This window comes from Malus sylvestris, chromosome 14 (genome assembly GCF_916048215.2).
Source record: "Malus sylvestris chromosome 14, drMalSylv7.2, whole genome shotgun sequence".
In the NCBI taxonomy this organism is placed as follows: domain Eukaryota; kingdom Viridiplantae; phylum Streptophyta; class Magnoliopsida; order Rosales; family Rosaceae; genus Malus; species Malus sylvestris.
The window spans coordinates 5,909,157-5,931,802 of record NC_062273.1 but is presented as its reverse complement, the minus strand read 5'-3'; the positions used below and the strand labels follow the sequence as shown (position 1 = coordinate 5,931,802).

General features: G+C 36.8%; 1 protein-coding gene, 1 long non-coding RNA gene and 1 pseudogene across 8 annotated transcripts in view; 1 reads left to right on the top strand and 2 right to left on the bottom strand.

Moving 5' to 3' along the window:
- The window catches only part of LOC126599670 (uncharacterized), a 41,945-nt gene that overhangs the window by 13,330 nt on the left and 5,969 nt on the right, over window positions 1-22,646 (bottom strand). Inside the window, exon 1 of one of the 3 annotated variants that reach the window (XM_050266088.1) lies at window positions 16,880-17,015. The exons of 1 other annotated variant lie outside the window; for it this stretch is intronic. The gene's annotated coding sequence lies outside the window, so the exon portion shown is untranslated. Of the gene's footprint in view, window positions 1-16,721; window positions 16,810-16,879; window positions 17,016-22,646 lie in introns of those variants that run through there. One more of the 3 variants, XM_050266086.1, reaches the window with a different exon arrangement.
- On the bottom strand, window positions 1,916-16,827 carry LOC126599671 (uncharacterized; annotated as a pseudogene).
- Window positions 4,559-7,563, top strand: LOC126599673 (uncharacterized). Of its 5 annotated transcripts, none has more exons than XR_007615217.1 (7): window positions 4,559-4,882; window positions 5,047-5,108; window positions 5,710-5,799; window positions 5,915-6,059; window positions 6,261-6,387; window positions 6,499-6,526; window positions 7,468-7,563. It is a non-coding gene; the product is annotated as an uncharacterized LOC126599673 (long non-coding RNA). The 5 variants fall into 5 exon arrangements; XR_007615218.1 differs by lacking the exon at window positions 7,468-7,563 and adding an exon at window positions 6,710-7,223; XR_007615219.1 differs by lacking the exon at window positions 7,468-7,563 and having other exon boundaries at window positions 6,265-6,387; window positions 6,499-6,617.

Genomic DNA, 22,646 nt, shown 5'->3' with positions numbered 1-22,646 from the left:
CTCTCTTTTGATGTGAAAAGTTTATCTTTATCTTGTTGATTATGAGTTCTTGAGTGCATCTCCACTATACACTACCAATTGCACTTCCAAGTTCATAGTAGTTTGGTTTAAAATGGCTTATCGTCGTGATCCTGAAAACTTCTCAGTTTGACTTTCTGTTATCAAACTTTAAGCTGTATCTTCTTTAACCGAGGTTTCACTGTTCTAATCAAATTTAAAATTCTTGGGTATGCGTTTCTGAAAACAGAAGAATGTAAATGATAACCTGCATATGTGGCTCATGCTTGCTGAAACTTACCAGGGCATAATGATTGGATTGGTGGTAGTCTCTGGTGAAAACATATGAAGAGTTATACATTCACCTGTTTCTTCTAATTTTGTCAAAGTTTGGAAGTATATATCGCACTCGTGGTGGTGTACATGATTTCGGAACTGATGTGCTGGTGGTTCGGTTACTGCTCAACAGATTTTGTTCATGCCTTGAAACATTTTAAAGCATTCATAAACATATCCACAGTTCCTGTTCGAGAAATCAAAGTTATCTTGTTCAAATTAAGAGCAATTAACGCCAGCGCCGCGCGGGCAGCTAACTCTGATTTAGAACACACCTTGAAGCTGTATGAAATTGTTGCAGATCAAATGTTGATTGATCCTGAATTTTGGAATTCGGAGTATATGCCTTTGAAAAGTTAAATGGTGCTTGAGTTTTTCTCTCACTTTTTGCTCATCTGGTTCTTATGAAATTGATGATTCGTGTGTTGGGTGGTGGTGTTGTTTTGGTACTAAAGCAAGAAACCCTTGGTAAAGATACTTGGACTAGGAACTAAGAAGAGCACGACAAAACCGAACTCTCACTACTTTCTGACTACTTTCTCACCATTTTCTCCTCTTCCCTTTTCTCTATTCAAGTTATTTTCCTCTGCCTTCTTCCTCCCTTTAAAAGCTCTCAAAATCTTATTGCTTTTGATTAATCTCTTCAGCCTCCATTATTTCTGCTAACCATTCTCTCTAAGCACATCCTTTTCTGATCTGGGTCTTCGTTACTTGTTTATTCACATCATAGTTTTCAATTTCATTTGGGTTCTGCTAACTTCATCACCAGTGATAGAAAAAACAAGGCTATTCTGGGTTGATGGGTTTTTGTTGGTTTCTTGATTGGTCTAATCAAAATCTGAGAAATGGGTTTTGTGAATGAGATGCAGAAAGTGGATATTTGCTTTCAGGTCAGCCCTTCCTTCTTCTCTCTTCCTCCATGTTGCATATATATATTGATTCTCTCATATGAATGCTTTTGTTTTGTTATGTGAAAATAAATGGTAGAGAACAGAAAATAATTTGCTTTTGCCATCGTGGATTTCTAATTGATTGGGACCTGAGAATTTTGAAAGTGGGCGGAGTTAGCTCATCATAATCTGAAACTCAAAGCTTAGTCTTAAAGTTCAAATCTATGGATTCTTTCTTGCATATATTTTCTCTGTAGCCAAAGTTGGGATTAGGATTTGGATTTATAAAAGTGAAGCCAGAATGGTTTGCCTTGCCATTGGTTTTTTATCCAAAAAGAATACCTCTGACCAAATCTTTGCTAGCGGATGATTTTGATTGTCAGGTTCCGATAACAATGTTTGCTTGTTCCATGCTTTTTGCTTCTGTTACTAGCCAGAGATATGCTTTCTGTTAGCAGTAAAAAGAATACCTCTGACCAAATTCATTTTTTGAAATCAGATGAAATGCCTTCATTTTTCCGCGTATATTCCTATTTTGCCTGAAAAAGGAAAATAAATATGGGCATATGTATGTGATGATTGTGAACGACTGAACGTATGCTTGGATACTACATCTCTCGCTTGTACGTTCAGTCGTTCAGTCGTAGTATCCAAGCATATGTTCAGTCGTTCACAATCATCACATAATTTAGTTGATAAGTTTACAAACTTATAGTAACACTCAAACAAGTTGAACCAATACATAATACAAAATAAAAAGTATTTGAGAATGAAACACTCTTTGTAGAGTTGCAACTCTTAATGGCTAAACATTCTTGTAGAGAATCGGATTGCCCCACCTATCGTGCCGTCGGTGCATATTAATACCACACTCCAAACATTCACAAACCAATCCTTCGCAAATCCCAGAACACTTGGAACAAGCAAGTAAGCGCTCTCTCTTATCATTAGGAATCTCGCTTTTTCTCTTATAAACAAGGGCGACCTTGTGCTGGTGATCATCATGCTTGTAAGAGCCCCCTAACTTGACTTGCGGATACCTCCCTCGAATGCAATGAGGATGACAATCAAAGTCACAATCCGGGCAGGAGTAGAACCAATGTTTTGGATCTCGTTTTCCTTCGCAAATGTCACAATAATACTCATCGAGGTCGTTTTTAACACTAGCATAAGTGAGTTTGAGGGGATGATCGTTGTATTTGTATCTGACTGTAAGAGGTAATTTAACACAAGGAATACACAGATGGAAGTTGCACTTCCTGCTACATCTGAAGCAGTAAGGCTTATCACGAGCACCACAACCGCTGCAGGACACAAGCTTTGTGCTGAACTGGAGGGTGTGAACATGAGCATCACAACGGAGAGTCCTACGCTCATAAAGAATACTGCAATAAAGGTCTAGGTAGAAACTGCAATATTGACAATGGTACGAGAAACCTTGGCTCAAGGACTCGCACACATCACAATGAAACACGCCCCCGACAGAAGGTGCCGTTGGAAGGAGTGTGAGCTCGTGTCTGTGAAGTGGGAGAAGCCTCTTTTGGGGTGATTTAGCACAATTTATGTGGAGAGAGAAATTACATGGCTTTTCTATTGCTTGTTCTGTGGATGACCTATAAGACTCACCCCTCATGATGGGTAGCATGCAACCGTTGCAAGTAATTCCTTCATCTTGGTCGTCTTGTGTAGATGTGGATGGTTCATCATCATCATTATCATCGACGAGGACGTTCACGATTATCCCCTCTTTTCTTAAGCATTTACAGTGGGCAGAAAAACTACGACATTCATGATGATGACAACAATACATGTTCCCCAAGCTTACCTGGTGGTTCCAAGACATGTTCCCCAAAGACCAATATTTCTGTCACATCTGCTCAGAAAACATGGAAGGAAACGGTGCCATGATATTTTGACTTGGAGTGGTAACCAAGAGCATTCGCGATGGACAATGAGCTGGCAGATTTTACAGACGTAGAAGGTGTAATGAACATTGTCATCCCCTTGGCCACAGACATGGCAAGTGAATTTACTGGGGCTCCTAAGGGTGGTGAAGTTGTGCTCATGACCGTCGTTTTGCAAATTGGAAGCACATTTGATATCTATCCAGAAGTTGCATTCGGAACAATTGTAAGCTAGAATGAATCCCATTTGATGTCCATCCAGAAATTCTTGGCTACACACGCCACATTTGGTGCCGGGGAGGTGGGATGGGGATTTGAGAATAAGAGGGTGATTGGGGTGGATCGGGTGGTGGATCTCACGGGGTAACTCCGCACATGGTTTATGTATATTGAACTTGGCCTTGGAGCGACCAAACAAGCTCGTAAAGTACATCTTATTATTACACGTGTCGCAAGTGTAGGGAGGCCCAAGCACTGGTTCCAGGCACCCGATACAGAACTCCGGTGGACCATCATTCTTCTTCTCTTCCTTGAAAGTCAATGAATGCTCGTGAATTCTCGGATCCATCTCCGTATCTGATGCATGCAGTACCACTTAATTCAGTAGATATCACCAACTAATATGATAACAACTAAAAACTTGTAAACATGGATGCAAATTAATCCTAAATCAAATATGTTTTTAAAATATTAAAAAAATAAGAATCATACTAATCAAGAGAATACAAGAGGAAGAAATATTATTTTAAAATTCAATTACAAAGAAAAAGTTCGTGCACACAGGAGAGGACTCGGAGCTGAATGCCTCGACGCCGGAGTCGTACGGTACGCCTCGTCAAGCCGGTCAACTGAGCCGCCGAGCCAAGCCCATTTGCAAAAAACTCACCAGTTTCTGCAGATTTCGCCGGAATTCTTCGCCGCTCGCCGCCGTGGGTGCTTTGACGTCCGATTGGAATCTGGGCTTTGCTCCCAAACTCGAGGCGAGTCCAATGGTGGTGGTCTCGAGCCTCGGTTGTTTGCCGTTTGGCCAGAAAGGCTCGCCGGAGTTCCAGAAAAATTGCCGGAATTGGGTTTTGGCCGGTTTTCTACACAATTTTCAAATCTTCTTAACTTCCTCGATACCAAGCTTCGATCTTGGCGGTCGGGAAGGAAGTTCGAGACGAGTAGGCTAGGTGTTTTGGACTCGTGAGGAGAGACGAAACTGGTGGTGCCCTTGGTTTGGGCGATGGTGGCCGGAAAAGTTGCGCACCGTGTGTGCACAGTGTGGGCGGAAGATAGACCTCGTGAGGGAGGAGAACGAGAGAGGAAGTCTTGGGTGGGGGGAAGAGAAAGCAGGAGTGATTTTCGTTTGTGGGTGAGTGAGTGCCTGCCTCAACGGGGAATACCTTTATTTAAAGAAAATAAAACTCACCAAAGACAAAACCAAAGTCAGACATTCTATCTATACTAAACGTTGGTGGAAAAACACTGTTCATTAACAGTGCCGTTCCTGTTTTGTCCCTCATCTAACGCACGGTTTTCAGCCTTTTAAAAGATGCTACAGGAATTGTCGATTTTGCCCCTCTGTGCAATGAGCCTACATACGGAAAGGTGCTCGAACCTTCTCTCATTTTCTTCCGTTGCTTTTTCCTTTCGCCTGCTCTCTGTTTTTCTGCTTTTCTCCCTGTTCGATCTTCGTGTTTCCTTGCTTCTCTGTTTGTGTTCATCGTCTGCCGTCTGAAAAGGTGGTTTTTCTGGCTGATTGCGGTGTTTCAGGTGGTTTGTCTATTTAATTCTTTTTCTCTTTTCTTTGATTAGGAAGAAAAATTGTAGATCGATTGGTGTAAAATTAAAATCTTTGCGTTTTTTTATTAGTTCTTTCCTAATTTTTTCATGTTTTTAGCATCATTGTTTAATCTGATTGCATTTTTTCTTTCAAGATATACTGCTCTATCAATTTTAGGGTTTCTCTGTGCAATCTTGGAAGCCCTTTTCGATTAAGGTCTGTGGGTTTTTTATTTGGAATGTTTTATGCATTTTTTCTGATATTTGTGTTTGGTTGTTCCATCTAATTGCATTTTTCATCTTGGGAAATTTTGGTCTGTTAGGTTAGGGTTTTCCTGTACATCGATTGTCTGTGCATCGATCCTTCCCTAAAACTTAAAAAAAAAAAGAGGGATGGTCATCCTTAATTTTTGGGTTTTGCTCTGCATGTTTCGGTTTTTTGATGTGGGTGAGGGATTTTTTTTTTTTTTTTTTTTTTTTTTTTGTGTTTTAGCTAAATGGCTAAACATTTCTCAAAAACACATGTGGATGATCAGAAAGAGAGAGAGACAGTTAAAAAACGTAGTCTATGTGAGTTCATTGTTGAATATATTAAGAATGATGTGATAAACCGGAGAGGGAATCATCAGCTTATGGATGTGTTAACACATCCAATGTGTTGTAATCTTTTTGCTACTTAAACATGTTAACACATCAATTCTAAAAAAACTTGGTCTGCTACTTTACTTACGATGCTATTGGTTTACTCCAACGATAATGGCTAGCTAGGATAGCCTTTCTTTATGTCTTAATTATTGATAGTGCTATCATCATGGCAGGCTATGTTGGAGCAAAAACTGTGCAGGCAAAGACATAAGAGTGATGGATTTTGGAATGAAATGCAGAGGATATCCTTTTGCGCCGCTTAAGTAAAAGTTTCTTCTTCTGTTATGTTTGTGTGTTGGATATTGTAGAAAATTAATATAAGTTGTATATTCATGATAACTGACTGATTAAGATTACTTACAAGAGGTATTTATGCAGAGAAGAGCTCAACATGAGGGTGCAAGAGAGCTATTGGTACAATAAAGAAAGGAAAAGTTGTACGCCACTACAACACTACGCTGGGTGCTAGCCAACATGATAACAGCACTTACAAGATAACAATAACAATATAAAAATGATTAAGGTGGGAAACATACATTACGTCCAATAGATATCTTTTTCTTGGGACTAATATATGTTTACTGTTCTATTAATTCATTTATTAATTTTATGTGCTGGTCCTTTTAGCTGTTTAGGTTTGGGTTTTAATCTAAAATGCTTTTACCCAATTATTTTGGGGTTTGATTTAAGAGTGTTATATCTTTTTCAATTTTTATTTATACAGATAGTGAAGGAATGGTGAGGATTGGAAGGCAGATGAGTGTACAAGTGAGAGGAAGATTGAAGAAGAAAGCAGTAAAATGCAGTTGGGTCCTTAATGCACTCCTAAAGAATAGATTGAGAAGTTTAAGGTGTGTGTTTTCTGCTCAACTTTGGGAAAAAATTTGCATCTTTTTTACAGTATGTTATTTTCTTTATCTGATTTATGTTTGTTGCATTGTTGATTTTCTTTATTGTTTCAGGATGTTGAGAGTTTGAGAAATGCTGGAGGTATCATCATCTCAGCTTCTGATTTTTAAAACTATCCATCATGGAACCTTGAATTTTTTTTTAAATTTTTTTTATTTATATACAATTAAGGTCCGGATAGTATAGGTATAATTTTTTATTAAATTCTTGAATCTTTGAATTTTATGTCAATTTCATTTGACGTTAATCAGTCATTGTTTGTAGATTGCCAATAATCAAAGTGATTAATCACTAATTGGAAATATTTAAAGTGTAATTTTCTATAACCTCTTTTCCTTTTGTACTTTTATTGAATACGTTATCAATTTTCTGTTTAATTATATGATTTCTTATCTTAAGAATGTTTGCATCTTAATACTTAGCTTAAATATGTTAATCTGTCCCTTTTTTATATAGAATTTAGTGCAAGTTATTCTCAATCACACAGGCATCCGTAACATCAGGTTGGCATCCGCAGCTTCACGTGGACATCCGTTCACACAGTGTTGTTACATCTTTTTTATTTGATCAAGCTTTGTGATTGTGTATATATTGGTTGTTCTGTTTTTTAAAATGGTGGTTAAAAGAAACTTTTTGTATTCTTATCAGGAGCGGCTAAGTAGTTTTATAGTTTAATGTCTAAAATATTATCCTCGGATATAAATCTTTACTGCTTTGTATTCTAGCTGATTTTGATAACATTTATAATGATATATAAATTTGCTCGATTAATATTGTAGTTTAAAAGTCTTGCTTATTCTGTATGACAAGTTATTTTAGTAACATTTACACTGTATTCTGTCATCATTAGACTTTCAGTTTTGTGCTTAAATTGAATTATGCTAATCTGTATAAAATTGAGAGTCATGTTGATAAAAGCTTCGTTTTTATTCTCCTGTTTTTGAAAGTACCCTGGAAATATTTTAAGTTTGTTTTATCTTTATTTGAAAATGAATTATTTTTGTGTTTGCAATCATTTGCAGATTAATTTCAATTTGAAAAAATCTCTGCTGCATCTCGGTTCCTACAGTAATTTCAGCTGCTGAAGTAGCTTTCAGCTGTCAAGGTTACTAGCAATTGAGTGTCTTTGTAAGTGCTTTTTTCTTTTGTAAAATTGTGTGAAAGATTATATTTCTTCCTTTTGTTTGATAATTGTCTGGTTGCTGTCAATACTATGGCTTTAAATTGTATATGGAATCATTATTTTCACATATTTCTTTGCTTTAAGTTATAATCTAGAGCAACTTTTACGTTATAGTTTTATTAATTAATACTTTATTATTTTTTTTTATTGACGTTTTACATTTAATTACAATTTTTGTCAAGCTTTCTCTTTAGGGGAATTAGCTATTACTAATATATATATACAAATTATCTTTTCACATGATCTAAATACATGGCAAATTACCTGCTTGCATATTGAAAGGTTAAATTGGATATCGAAAAGTATAAAAGTAGACATTTGTACTAGAGATATACCCTCTCCTCATATTTTAATCTAATATGTTCTTTCACAAATTTAGAAAATATGGACAAGGTTTATCTTTAGTGGTACGATGTCTATATAAATTGGTAATAGTTAATTCCTTTGAAGAGAAGACGGAAATGATGATTTTTACTCCAGATGATCAAAACTGAGTTTACCAATTTACATAAATCTGATCCATCTTTGTTGTACTAAATTGCAACAAACTTATCTTTTCTAAGACGTTATCCAAATTCTCAACCCAGGTATGTATCCAATTTCACTTACTCTTTATATCTCAATGCATTTGTTTGTATAAATTAATATAACGTTAGTCAAAACTGAACAATTTACAAATTATGCTCAATCTATTTTTAATAATTTTTAGTTGTTATTACCTACAAACTTTCTGTTGTTGTTGTTGTTGTTGTATTACCTACAAACTTTCTTATCCCGCAGCAACGCGCGGGCACCACTTCCTAGTTTCTTTTTCTAAATAGTACCCACCGACAGTTTTCACTTGCACGACATGTGCGAGTTTCACACAAGCTCATGTAAAAATTTATCAGTTATCATCCAACTTTAAACGAGTATAGTTTTTTCATTACAAATATGATTTGGATCTAGTTTATGCTTATGGGTTCGTATTGAGGAGTAATTTTAAAAAATAAATAGCCAGATGTGCTTAAAGTAGAAGGCAAGGCAAACAAAAGGTAAATGTGTGATTCCAAAAAAAAAAAAAGAAAAAAAGGCAAAAGGCAAAGGCAAAGGTGCTTAAAGCATAACCGAAGCCTTTTTTTTATTAGAGCACAACAGTCGGGTTTAGTTTATAGTCATGACCCTTACGTTAAGAATTTAAGAATCCTTGATGACTAGGCCATGTTTATTTCTTTATCTCGTCGTGTATAATTTGATAGCTTGCATTTCACGAAAAATAAAATATTCCAATAATTTGTTAACCTTTAATAATTATGGTTTAGATCATTGAATTTTCTTTTTCTTGTGACAAAATATTTAACTTCATTTATAAGATTATTTTACAGAGATTATACTACGCAATGTTGGAGCAATATTAAAAAATATGAAAATAATACAAGAATTTTAATGATAATAATCATAATAAAAATTACAACATAAATTTAAATTGTATACAAGATTAATATAAACAACAGAGAAAGTAAGAAATACTGACAAACTTATTATTCGTTGGAAATTAATTTATAATATTAATTTATTTTTTAACGAAAATAAAGAATCAAGTGTTATAATTAGGGGTGGGCGCGGTGCGGTTTGGTGCGGTTTCGAATGAAACCACAACCGAAACCGAAACATTTTGCGGTGCGGTGCAGTGCGGTTTTGAAGCCAAAACCGAAATGAAACCAAACCGTTCGGTTCGGTGCGGTGCGGTTTCAAACGGTTTCGGTTTGGTTTTTGAGAAAAAAAATGTACAATTTAAAATATACACCTATTTATGCATAAGGCGGTTTTATTTTCCTCGTATATTAAATAATGAATATGCAGTAAAATTGCAGCAAACCTGCATAAAAAACAGCAGCAAAAACTGCACAAAACTGCACCAAAACTGCAAAAAATTGCACCCAAAAATAATGCAGCAAAACTGCATAAAAAAACAGCACCAAAACAGCACCAAAAATTGCACCAAAACTGCCCCAAAACTGCACAAAACAGAACAAAAAATCTGCACCAAAAGTTCAGCTAACTTGTACCAAACTTGTACCAAAACTGCAACAAATGACAACTACTAAAATTGAGACAACATCCAATGCATCAAAGGATTTAAACTTTAAATCCTTATGCATGACATGTACTAAAATTGAACTTGATCACCAATCACAATACTTTACAACCCAATTGAAAGGTTAAGTTTGCCATAATACAAACCTATAAGTTATAACCTAGTTGAAAAGTTTAACATATAAGTTATATAACATTTATTTATTATATGGTGCGGTTTCGGTTTCGGTGCGGTTTTGAAAACCCAAAACCGAAACCAAACCGTTTTGTGTGCCGCGGTTCGGTTTTGAAACCGAAACCATTTCAAAACCGCAAAACCAAACCGTTTGGTGCGGTTTGATTCGATTCGTGTTTCGGTTTCGGTTTTCGGTTCTAAGTGCCCACCCCTAGTTATAATTGAATTCAAATTCATAAGTTGCATCGGTTAATTGGAACTTTAAGCTACAGTCAAAATCTCACTACTTTCTAGGAACTAGGAAGCGCACGACAAAACAAAACTCTCACTACTTTCTCACCATTTTCTCCTCTTCCCTTTTCTCTATTCAAGTTCTTTCCCTCTGCCTTCTTCCTCCCTTTAAAAGCTCTCAAAATCTTATTGCTTTTGATTAATCTCTTCAGCCTCCATTATTTCTGCTAACCTCTCTCTAAGCACATCTTTTTCTGATATGGGTCTTCGTTACTTGTTTATTCACATCATAGTTTTCAATTTCATTTGGGTTCTACTAACTTCATCACCAGTGATAGAAAAAACAAGGCATATTTTTTCTCTGCAGCCAAAGTTGGGATTAGGATTTGGATTTATAAAAGCGAAGCCAGAATGGTTTGCCTTGCTGTTGGTTTTTTTATCCAAAAAGGATCGGTCTTTCTTGTTGATCTGCAGTTACTAGTAAATAAGTTGTTCGGGTTGAATTTTACAACGGGTTTAGCTGTTTCGTGGTACTTAGTTACTGTTTAAGTGTTTCCGTTTATTTCCCTTTCGACTTCTCTATACTAAGATGATTAAACTGAGCCAGTACAATCGTTTGATATTTGAATATCTTGGCAGGATTAAGATGCGCTTTTGGTTTTGGATATTTGGAATTATCGAGATCAAGGGTTTGGACCTACATTTTCGTTCTTCTTAGTTGAATTCAAGAGAAACAAAAGAGTGATAGGAATTAACCTTATCATTGGCGGCTGATATGGATTTGATTCAGTCGTCTTCTGCTTGCGGATAGTTTATATTTGTATTCTGTCAAACAAACTTTGCAAGTTGATAGGTGGAGTTCATTCAGCTCAGCTACGCAGTGTAGTTTTTGGAAATCATTGGTTTGTGTTTGCGAAAATTCATTTAGTTAGGAAATTTCTTCACGGGGTTTTTTTCCTTTGGGTAGAGGTAGAGGAAAAGCAAAGAAACAAAATGTTATTGAGGATACTGGAAGTGGTGAAGAGGAAAGGATTCTACCAAGCAGGACAAGAGGAAGGCCACAAAAGACTATTGGAGAAGGAGAAGTGGCTTTGAAGACAGAAGATGGCGATGATGCAAAAGGTCATGTTTCGAGCAAAGACATGAAAGACCAATCTGCCATAGAGAATGGAAGGAAAAGGAAGAGGTCGGCTCAGGTCAAAGAAACTATAAAATCAGTCAAAGAGGATAAAATGATTGAAACAAAATCAAGTCTTGATGACCCGAAAAAGTCTGTTGGATTCTGACAATATGGGAGTAGGCGGAAAAATAAGCCTCACCGAGCTGCTGAAGCTGGTGTTGAGTGCAAATGAGTTCAGTTCTGCTGTTGTGACGGTTGCACACCTTCTTTGCTCACCTCCTTGTTGGTTCACCTATCATTCCTTATACTGCCTTGATTATGTGTTCTGCATTTCTATAATTTCTGAGTTCCTTCTTTGCTAGCGGATGATTTTGATTGTCAGGTTCCGATAGCAATGTTTGCTTGTTCCGTGCTTTTTGCTTCTGTTACTAGCCAGGGACATGCTTTCTGTTAGCAGTAAAAAGAATACCTCTGACCAAATTCATTTTTTGAAATCAGACGAAATGCCTTCATTTTTCTGCGTATATTCCTATTTTGCCTGAAAAAGGAAAATAAATATGGGAGGTGAAATTATCAAAATCCAGTTTAAAATAGTGCTTTGATGTAGGCTAGCTGCTCAAAAGAACGAAATCGGAAAACTTATAGCCGGAGATAGACCTGTAGACCCAAAGTCTTGAATAAAGATATGTCCTTTGTGATGATGTATTATAGGTTTTGAATGGATTTTGTTCCACATTCGTTGAACATGTGAACTAGAGATATGGCCTTTGTAATGGTTTTCTATGGTATCATCTGAACTCTCTCTCTCAGCAAATGAATAAAGTAGAAATTTTCAGGTCCACGGGCCGAGGGCTCACTCCAACAACACTTATACTGTCCTCACTTAACCGGTGTTAGTTAGAGTAGGGTAATTCTATATAAACTGCTATTTCTTCTTCCCTCTGTCCGATGTGGGTCAAGAGGAGTTCCAACAAATAATGTCTTACTCTGACTTCTTATGCACATGTTGGCAAAAGGTTAATGTTGACACTCAAATACTCCACAAAGGAAAATCGGGTGAGTTTAGTTTAAGCGTTAACAGATTTTATTTTAATTTTATTAAGTCTATGTAATTATATGTTCCCGTGCTGAGTCATGGATGTCGGTCCCTTTAAGCTTGATAACAGTCATCTCTGTGAATATATGGTGTTGTCCTTTTTACTTATCACAGCAAAAAAAATGAAGGTTGTGTTGTGCTATGACAACACCAAACCTTTTTTGAACCAACTCAAGCTAACCCACAGAAAATATATCAAATGAAATGCAAGAACAAAATATTAAAGACACCAAGATTTTAACGAGGTTCCTCAACAGTCAGTGTAACTGGAGTACGTCCTCGGAGCAGTAGGAGCTCACCCAATAATCCACTATCAATCAAATGGAAGTTTACAAAGTGTTGGCAAGCTCACAACCCAAAACCCCAATACAACCAATAGCTCTCACACACCAAAGAAACAAATAGAGAGAAATATAATGAATAATTTCTTCTCTATACGAAGCTCAAAGCTAATACACAAATACAACTTTGATTGAGTGAGAACTAACCAAGAAAGAAAATCACCTTTCTTTCTTATATGAGAACTAACCAAATGTGTTATTTATTTTGTAGGTGCAATTTTGTCCAAGATCAAGGAGGAAGAAATTTGCATTCACAATTTTTAAAAAAAAAAAAAAATTAGCCAGATATGCTTAAAGTAGAAGGCAAGGCAAACAAAAGGCAAAGGTGTGATTCCACAAAAAAATAAAATAAAAAATAAATAAAAAAAAGGCAAAGGCAAAGGTGCTTAAAGCATAACCGAAGCTTTTTTTTTATTAGAGCACAATAGTCGGCTTTAGTTTAGAGCAACTCCACCCATGGAGCCCTCCCCCTGGCAATCCACTATTCAATCCACCATATTGAACAGTAACTGCCTTAAATGAATAGTAACTACAATTAATGAACAGTAATTGCCATTTACATCTCCACCCTTGGAACCCTCCCCCTGGCAATAAGCAATTAAAATAATAGTTTTTTTTGTTTGTTTAAATAATAAAAAATTACAAAAGCTCTCTCTCTCTCTCTGACACAAAAAAGATAAAAAATTGCAAAGCCCTTGGGCCACAGGCCCGTCGACTCCCCACCCCCCCCTTTGCTCGGGCTCCCACCGTCGCTCGGCCTCCACACGGCTGGACCTCTCTCCACCGGCCCTCGGGCCCTTTGTCCTCGCCTGTCGCCCGAGCAACCAGCCTCTGCTGGAGTTGCTCTTATAGTCATGACCCTTACGTTAAGAATTTAAGAATCCTTGATGACTAGGCCATGTTTATTTCTTTATCTCGTCGTGTATAATTTGATAGCTTGCATTTCACAAAAAATAAAAGATTCTAAAATTTGTTAACCTTTAATAATTATGGTTTAGATCATTGAATTTTCTTTTTCGTGTGACAAAATATATAACTTCATTTATAAGATTATTTTACAAAGATTATACTACGCAGTGTCGGATCAATATTAAAAAAATTTGAAAATAATACAAGAATTTTAATGATAATCATAATGAAAATTACAACATAAATTTAAATTGTATACAAGATTAATATAAACAACAGAGAGAGAGTAAGAAATACAGACAAACTTATTGTTAGTTGGAAATTAATTTATAATAGTTAATTTTTTTAATGAAAATAAAGAGTCGAGTGTTATAATTGAATTCAAATTCATGAGTTGCATCAGTTAATTGGAACCTTAAGCAACAGTCATGATGATGACAACAATACAAATCACGGTTTCCGTCCATATGAAGAGTTACCAGGGCATAATAACTAGTCCTAGGAATATTGGTGCGCTTTTATTGAAGGGCGCCAATTTCCATTTCAGTCCACAAGGCTCCGTGCGCGTGCCCTTGTATGATTGCTAAACTGTCATCGCTTACAAATTTCCAGCGCTGGCGCAGCCTCGCAGAGCTGGTCAAGACAAAAGGTCCAGTTTATCTCACTTGCACTCTGGAAATTATCAAACCTGAGATGGCTTGACATTGCCTTCTCCCATATTTCCTTCTCATTTTAAGCCTACTTGTTTGAATTTACTAGCGCTTCTGTTAGAAACTTGTATTTCATTTTCTATTTCAAAGATTTGTACGCTTTCTCTCTATCACTAGAACAATTAAAACAAATTTATTCATCTCTGTTCTATTTCGTTCAAGCACGCATCAGGGTCACACTTGCACGCATCTCTCGCTTGTACCAAGTTGGATGCCATAGTTCGAAAACGAAGAAAAGTTGTTCGATACAGAGTTGTTTGCATTGATGAGTTTGCAGATTAACATCAAATAATTTAATTGATAAGTTTACAAACTTATAGTAACACTCCAACAAATTGAACCAATACATAATACAAAACAAAAAGTATATGAGAATGAAACACTCTTTGTAGAGTTGCAACTCTTAATGGCTAAACATTCTACTTGAGAGTGATACACTTATTGTGCACTAGGTGCATATTAATACCACACTCCAAACATTCACAAACCAATCCTTCGCAAATCCAAGAACACTTGGAACAAGGAAGTAAGCGCTCTCTTATCATTAGGAATCTCGCTCTTTCTCTTATAAATGAGGGCGACGTTGTGCTGGTGATCATCACGCTTGTAAGAGCCCCCTAACTTGACTTGTGGGTACCTCCCTCTAATGCAATGAGGATGACATTCAAAGTCACAATCCGGGCAGGAGTAGAACCAATGTTTTGGATCTCGTTTTCGTTCGCATATGTCACAATAGTACTCATCGAGCTCATTTTTAACACTAGCATAATTGAGTTTGAGAGGATGATCGTCGTATTTGGATCTCGTTTTCGTTCGCATATGTCACAATAGTACTCATCGAGCTCATTTTTAACACTAGCATAATTGAGTTTGAGAGGATGATCGTCGTATTTGTACCTGACCATAAGAGGTAATTTAACACACGGAATACACAGCTCGAAGTTGCATCTCTCACGGCCACATCTGAAGCAGAAAGGCTTACCACGAGTACCACAACTGCTGCAGGACACGAGCTTTGTGCTGAACTGGAGGGTGTGAACATGAGCATCACAACGGAGAGTCCTACGCTCATAAAGAATACTGCAATAAAGGTCCAGGTCGAAGTCCCACCGTATTTGTTTACAACTGTATGAGAAACCTTGGCTCAAGGACTCGCACATGTCACACTTAAGATGCTGTTGGAAGGAGTGTGAGCTCGTGTTCGTGAAGTGGGAGAAGCCTCTTTCGGGGTAATTTAGCACAATTTATGTGGAGAGAGAAATTAAATGGCTTTTCTATTGCTTGTTCTGTGCATGACCTATAAGACTCACCCCTCATGATGGGTAGCGTGCAACCGTTACAAGTAATTCCTTCATCTTGGCCGTCTTGTCTAGCCACCTCTTGGCCATCGATGAGGGTTAACATGTGTGGATGACTGAAGTGCTCGATCTGCAAGGGTTTATCATCAGCGGTGGTCTCATCGGTTGGGGGACGTCTAGATGTGGATGGTTCATCATCATCATCATCATTGACGAGGATGTTCTTGAAATTCCCCTCTTTTCTTATGCATTTACAGTGGGCAGTATAACCACGACATTCATGATCATGACAACAATAAATAGCACGGTTTCCGTCCATTTTTTCTGAGCAAATGTCACAGAAATCTTGGTCTTTGGGGTACATGTCTTGGAACCACCAGGTAAGCTTGAGGCGATGTTGGTGCCGTTCTATTTTGACTTGGAGTGGTAACCAAGAGCATTTGTCATGGACAAGGAGCTGGCAGATGTTGCAGAGGTAGAAGTTTTGTTTGTCATACTCACCAACTAGGCCACAGACATCGCAAGTGAATTGAATGGGCTTCCTAAGGATGGTGAAGTTGTGCTCATGACCGACGTTTTGCCAATTGGAAGCACATTTGACGTGTATAGAGAAGTCGCATTCAGAACAACAGTAAGATAGAATGTATCCACTTCGACGTGACTGGTTACACTTACAGACACCACATGTGGAGTAGAAGTTTTTCTTGAGAATAAGAGGGTGGTTGGGGTGGATCGGGTGGTGGATCTTAAGGGGTAACTCTGCACATGATTTACACGTGTCGCAAGTGTAGTGAGGCCCAAGCAATGGTTCCAGGCACCCCTTACAGAACTGCGGTGGACCATCATTCTTCTTCTCTTCCTTGAAAGTCAATGAATGCTCGTGAATTCTCCGATCCATTTCTCTATCTGATGCATGCAGTATTACTTAATTCAGTAGATATTAGCAACTAATATGATAACAACTAAAATCTACATGGATGCAAACTTGCACCAATAAATTAATCATAAATAAAATATGTTTTAAAAATATTTAAAAAATAAGAATCATATTAATCAACAATACAAGAGGAAGAAATATTGTTTAAAAGTTCAATTACAAAGAAAAAGTTCGTACACAGAGGGAGGACTCGGAGATACCAATATGCCTCGACGCCGGAGTCGTAAGCCTCGTCAAGCGGGCAACTAAACCGCCGAGCCGAGCTCAGTTGCATAAAACTCACCAGTTTCTGCAGATTTCGTCGGAATTATTCGCCGCTCGCCGCCGTGCGCGCTTTGACGTTCGATTAGAATACTAGGCTTTGCTCTCAAACTCGAGGCGAGTCCAATGGTGGTGGTCTCAAGCCTCGGTTGTTTGCCGTTTGGCCAGAAAGGCTCGCCGGAGTTCCGAAAAACTTGCCGGAATTGGGTTTTGGCCGGTTTTCTGCACAATTTTCAAATCTTGTTAACTTCCTCAATACCAAGCTTCGATCTCGGCGGTCGGGAAGGAAGTACGAGATGAGTAGGCTAGGTGTTTTGGACTCGTGAGGAGAGACGAAACTGGTGGTGCCCTTGGTTTGGGCGATGGTGGCCGGAAAAGTTGCGCACCGTGTGTGCACAGTGTGGGCAGAAGATAGACCGCGTGAGGGAGGAGAACGAGAGAGGAAGTCTTGGGTGCGGGGAGAGAAAGCAGGAGTGATTTTCGTTTGTGGGTGAGTGCTTGCCTCAACGGGAAAACCCTTATTTAAAGAAAATAAAACTCACCAAAGACAAAACCAAAGTCAGGCATTTCTTTTTCAACATGTGCGAGTTTCACACAAGCCCGTGTAAAAATTTATCAGTTATCATCCAACTTTTTTTTCGTTACAAATTTGATTTGGATCTAATTTATGCTTCTGGGTTCGTATTGACGAGCAATTAAAAATAAAATAAAAAGCCAGATGTGCTTAAAGTAGAAGGCAAGGCAAACAAAAGGCAAATGTGTGATTTTAAAAAAAAAAAGGCAAAAGGCAAAGGCAAAGGTGCTTAAAGCATAACCGAAGCCTTTTTTTTTATTAGAGCACAACAATCGGCTTTACGTTAAGAATTTAAGGCCATCTCCAATCGAAGGTTGGTCAGAAGGCTAAAGTTCTCAAAGAAATTAATATTTTAATGAACAATACATGACTATATTTACTTTCATCTCCAACTAAGGGCCAAAGGGCCATAGGGTTCGTTTTAGTCCTGTTACAAAAAACCGTCTCTAATTGAGGGCCAAACATAATTTATTATTTAAAAACTACAACTTAAATTCAAATCCAATGGTTAAGTGACATCAACTTGCCGTTGGATTTGAATTTTTTTTTTTTGCTATAAATAGGGTGGATATTGGCCTATAATTCACACAACTTTGAATTTAATCTCTTTCAATTCAAGTTTACAATGAATTTCAACTTTGGATCCTCTTCGAATTTCAACTTGGGTTCTTTATCCAATTAATTATTTATCTCAACCATTTTACAATTGTCTAACCACTCATTAATTCGTCAAAGCTTTCAACCTCATGGTCAGAATTCAAGCACATATACAATAGCTAGCTTACTTTATAACTCATATTAATCTACGAGGAAGATTGGCATGCATACCTCCAGGCTCTCTTAAATTTAGAATTACTTAAATTGATTGAAAAGCCAATGGATGGGGAGAAGGACATGCACCTGTTCGAGCATGCTTTCTTCCTTTCTGGCCTTGTCCACTGACAAAGTCAGACATGACTTAAGACAGCAAGGGGTGTATCTGATGCGGCATCAGATCTTTCTATTTTGGGGTCTTCCCAAGCAGAAGAAGAACCGGCTCGGGCTGCCATGTAGGAACACTGATAAGTCTCCCTGTAAACAAAGCTACGAACTTCTGCCTTGTTTGGTGATTTCTGGCAAAATCGAGGTGACAAACGTGATGGGCTCGACGAGGACTTGAGTTAAGATGTAAGGTTGGTCAAAATCGATGATTAAAGGAAAGAGGTATAAGATTTGTGTTTAGGGGAGACCAAAACGGAAACAAGAACAGCCCCCTCCCTTTTTTTTCCCTTCGATCATCCATCCCCCCCCCTCGGCCGCGGAAGAAGAAAATGGTCTCCTCCCTTCCAGAACAATCTCCTATTTTTTTTCTTCCCAATTTACTATATTGCCCATCAACTAAAAGATTAAAAATCCGCAACTTCTTCGTCGAAATTCCGATTAGCACCCAATTTGTGGCAACGAACATTATTCAAATATACTAAATTATATGTCAAACATGTCACGATGACGAGGTTAACAAAAGTCAACACATCTCCTTACGGGCATTTTGATCTTTTCACTTATCAAAAAATTTTACGTTGTAAATTATAATAATTTCTGAAAACAAACTTTAAAAGTTCTTAATTAAATTTTTCATAACCATAAATCATTTATTCTCGATTTACTCCACATAACCATGTATTTTAAATTTTCAGGGTATTACACTAAGAATCCTTGATGACTAGGCCATGTTTATTTCTTTATCTCGTCATGTATAATTTGATAGCTTGCATTTCACGAAAAATAAAAGTTTCTAATAATTTGTTAACCTTTAATAATTCTGGTTTAGATCATTGAATTTTCCTTTTCTTGTGACAAAATATTTAACTTCATTTATAAGGTTATTTTACAGAGATTATACTATGCAGTGTTGGAGCAATATTAAAAAAATATGAAAATAATACAAGAATTTTAATGATAATAATCATAATGAAAATTACAACATAAATTTAAATTGTATACAAGATTAATATAAACAACAGAGAAAGTACGAAATACTAACAAACTTATTGTTCGTTGGAAATTAATTTATAATATTTATTTAATTTTTTAATGAAAATAAAGAGTCAAGTGTTATAATTGAATTCAAATTCATGAGTTGCATCGGTTAACTGGAACTTTAATCAACAATCAAATGTTTCAAAATGGATGGCTCGAATTCTATAAACTCAAGCATCCCACCTGTCTAATGCATACAAAAACAAAATAGATTCTTACTCTTGAGAAACGGGGTTTCCCCTCTCTATTTCCACCAGGGTTCAAAGATTTAAAGTGCTTCAACTTTGGATTATATATTGTTAAATTCTGGGAGACAAACGCCTACCGAACTACGAGTATGGGCGAAATTCTGTCTTTAGGACATTGCATTCATGCAAGCCTCAATCTCCAAGTTTGTCAGCATTTCTTCCTTTCTCTGTTGTTTATATTAATCTTGTATACAATTTATGTTGTTATTTTTGTTTGTACCATACTTGACCAATCTCGAAACTACCGAGCACCAGTCAACGTTATACCATCAAGGACCCATAAGAGTTTCCTTCCAACTAAGAGGCCAATCACAGAGCGACACGTGTCGACATCAGAAGCCAATCATAGCGCGACATGTGTCAACATCAGAAGCCAATCACAACACAACACGTGTCAATGTCAGAACAAAACTAGAAACTCTCTTCTATAAAAGGAGATCATTCTCCCACAATATTTCCGAATGTCATTTGTACTAAATCATTCACTTGTACTCACTAAATGAGAGCTTGAACCTATGTACTTGTGTAAACCCTTCACAATTAATGAGAACTCTTCTACTTCGTGGACGTAGCCAATCTAGGTGAACCACGTACATCTTGTGTTTGCTTCCCCGTCTCTATCCATTTACATACTTATCCACACTAGTGACCGGATCAATCTAGCGAATGTCACAAACTTAACATTTTCTGTTGTACCAAAGTCCCCACTGATTTTGTGCATCAACAATTTTCATTATGATTATTATCATTGAAATTCTTGTATTATTTTCGTATTTTCAAATATTACTCCAACAATCTAAAGACAAAATTTTTATGGGACAATTAGAAAATTATGTGAAAAAATCAAAGAGAAGAAAAATTGACATCATAAGATGACAAATCTGGCCATCATTTGGAAGAAAGGGGCGTTTCTCTAATATGAGATATTGATGTCAAATGGTTTGGAACTTATTAACTGTTAAGGTTTTATCACATTGAGATGAGATTTCTACACTGCCCGGCCGTATATACCTTTTCAGTGTGGCGTGCGCGGTGGTGCAGTTATAACTTTTGGTTGAAATTTGGAATCAAATCATTCATACAAAAAGGTTTCAATGCTTGGCATGAACAACTGTTTGTTTGATTGGGGTAGATCTTGTATGTCAACTAAGTTATTTATGAATTTTACTTTTGGTAGAAATACATCTGGGTACGTTCTGCACATAAAGTAATTATGTGTTTTCATGCTTTTCTGCTCTGGTTTGCATTGGTTTCTTCTGGTGCAAAGAACCGAACCATAATCTTGTACGTGCACAAGTTAAGTAAAAGTGACTAATTTGAATAATCATATGAAATGGTCAAACGGTCTGTCTTTGCAAACCGTGAGCGTGTTTGATATACTAGTCAAGACATGGCTTCACTGTTTACTGTAATATATATTTTCAAAAAATTAATCTGAGGACATGAATTTTGTTTTATACATTAGAACATACTAGAAAATCTGTTCGCACTTCGTTACGGGCATTGAATGTATTAGTCACAATAGGCGTAAATAATTTGGTAGGAAGGTAATCACACCCTCAAATGCACCAATGCAGATAACACACATTTTACGAGAGCAAATAACACACATTAATGCCCCTTCACATAAACTGCAGGCCAAGTTGCGGAGAACACATTTGCATATTCCTTCAAGGAAAATTTGTAGGCCTTTGTTAAATTATGTATTAAAGAGAACCAAACTCTATTCCCCAAACACTAAATTTGTTCGCTTGAGTCACAATCCTCTTGCAAGGATAGTAAAACTCAAAAGCTTACTGTCCAAAACCAAAAATAATTTGTACCATTTACATGCCTGTGCAACATATGTCCTACACTAGAAAAACGTCTAAACTTGAATACAAATTTGTAATCACAGACGGATTTTGTTTTACATTTTTATAATCAAGTAGCAAGTAAAATTACAAACTTGCAGCAACGAAACACACAACATATTGTATGGAAGCTAACAATAGAGGTATGTGAAGCAAACTGTGGCATGAGCTAAAGCCTCTTGAACAAATTGGAGGTACTTTAGCCTCTATTCCTCCTCAATATAAAAAAAAATTACAAAAACATAGTAGCTTCACCAAAAAATGCATGATGAAATGGATACATAGTTTTCAAGCAAAGAGAGAGAGTACTTTAACTCTTTTTATGTAATATGAGACAACTATAAAAAGATATTTAGCATTATATCTTATGTACATGAATAATACACATTTTTGATGTGCGCCTAAGTAAATCTAGTAGGATTGCCAACTGGCCAAAATATATTAGACAGTAATCAAAAGAAAGCACTTTTAGTTGGTTAACTATTATAAACTATGGAAATTAGAATGAAACTACCAAACTAAATCCCGATCAAAACAAAGGTATGTTTGACCAACTTTAATAAACCAATATAGATGAATTTATCTATCATTATTGCTTGTCGTATATTTGTAGCTTCATATACAACATCATTCATCATTCAATGAATTCACATTTTAGATATGTGAACTAGAGATGTGGCCTATGTAATGGTTTTCCATGGTATCATCTGAACTCTCTCTCTCTCTCTCTCTCTCTCTCTCTCTCTCTCTCACAGCAAATGAATAATGTCTTACTCTGACTTCTTATGCACATGTTGGCAGAAGGTTAGTGTTGACACTTTGTCGCAATTGATAGCTGAGGATACTCAAATACTCCACAAAGGAAAATCAGGTGAGTTTAAGGGTTAACAGATTTTATTTTAATTTTATTAAGTCTATGTAATTATGTGTTCCCGTGCTGAGTCATGGATGTCGTTCCCTTTAAGCTTGATAACAGTCATCTCTGTGAATATATGCTGTTGTCCTTTTAACTTATCACAGCAAAAAAAATGTAGGTTGTTTAGACAATTGTTTGTTTTCTTCCGCCGTGGTTTATGGTCCTTGATAAAGAGTGGTCATATTCACAAACACGCGCACGAGCACACGCTTACACACATTCTGATATGCTGGCAAACAATGAAAAGCAAGATT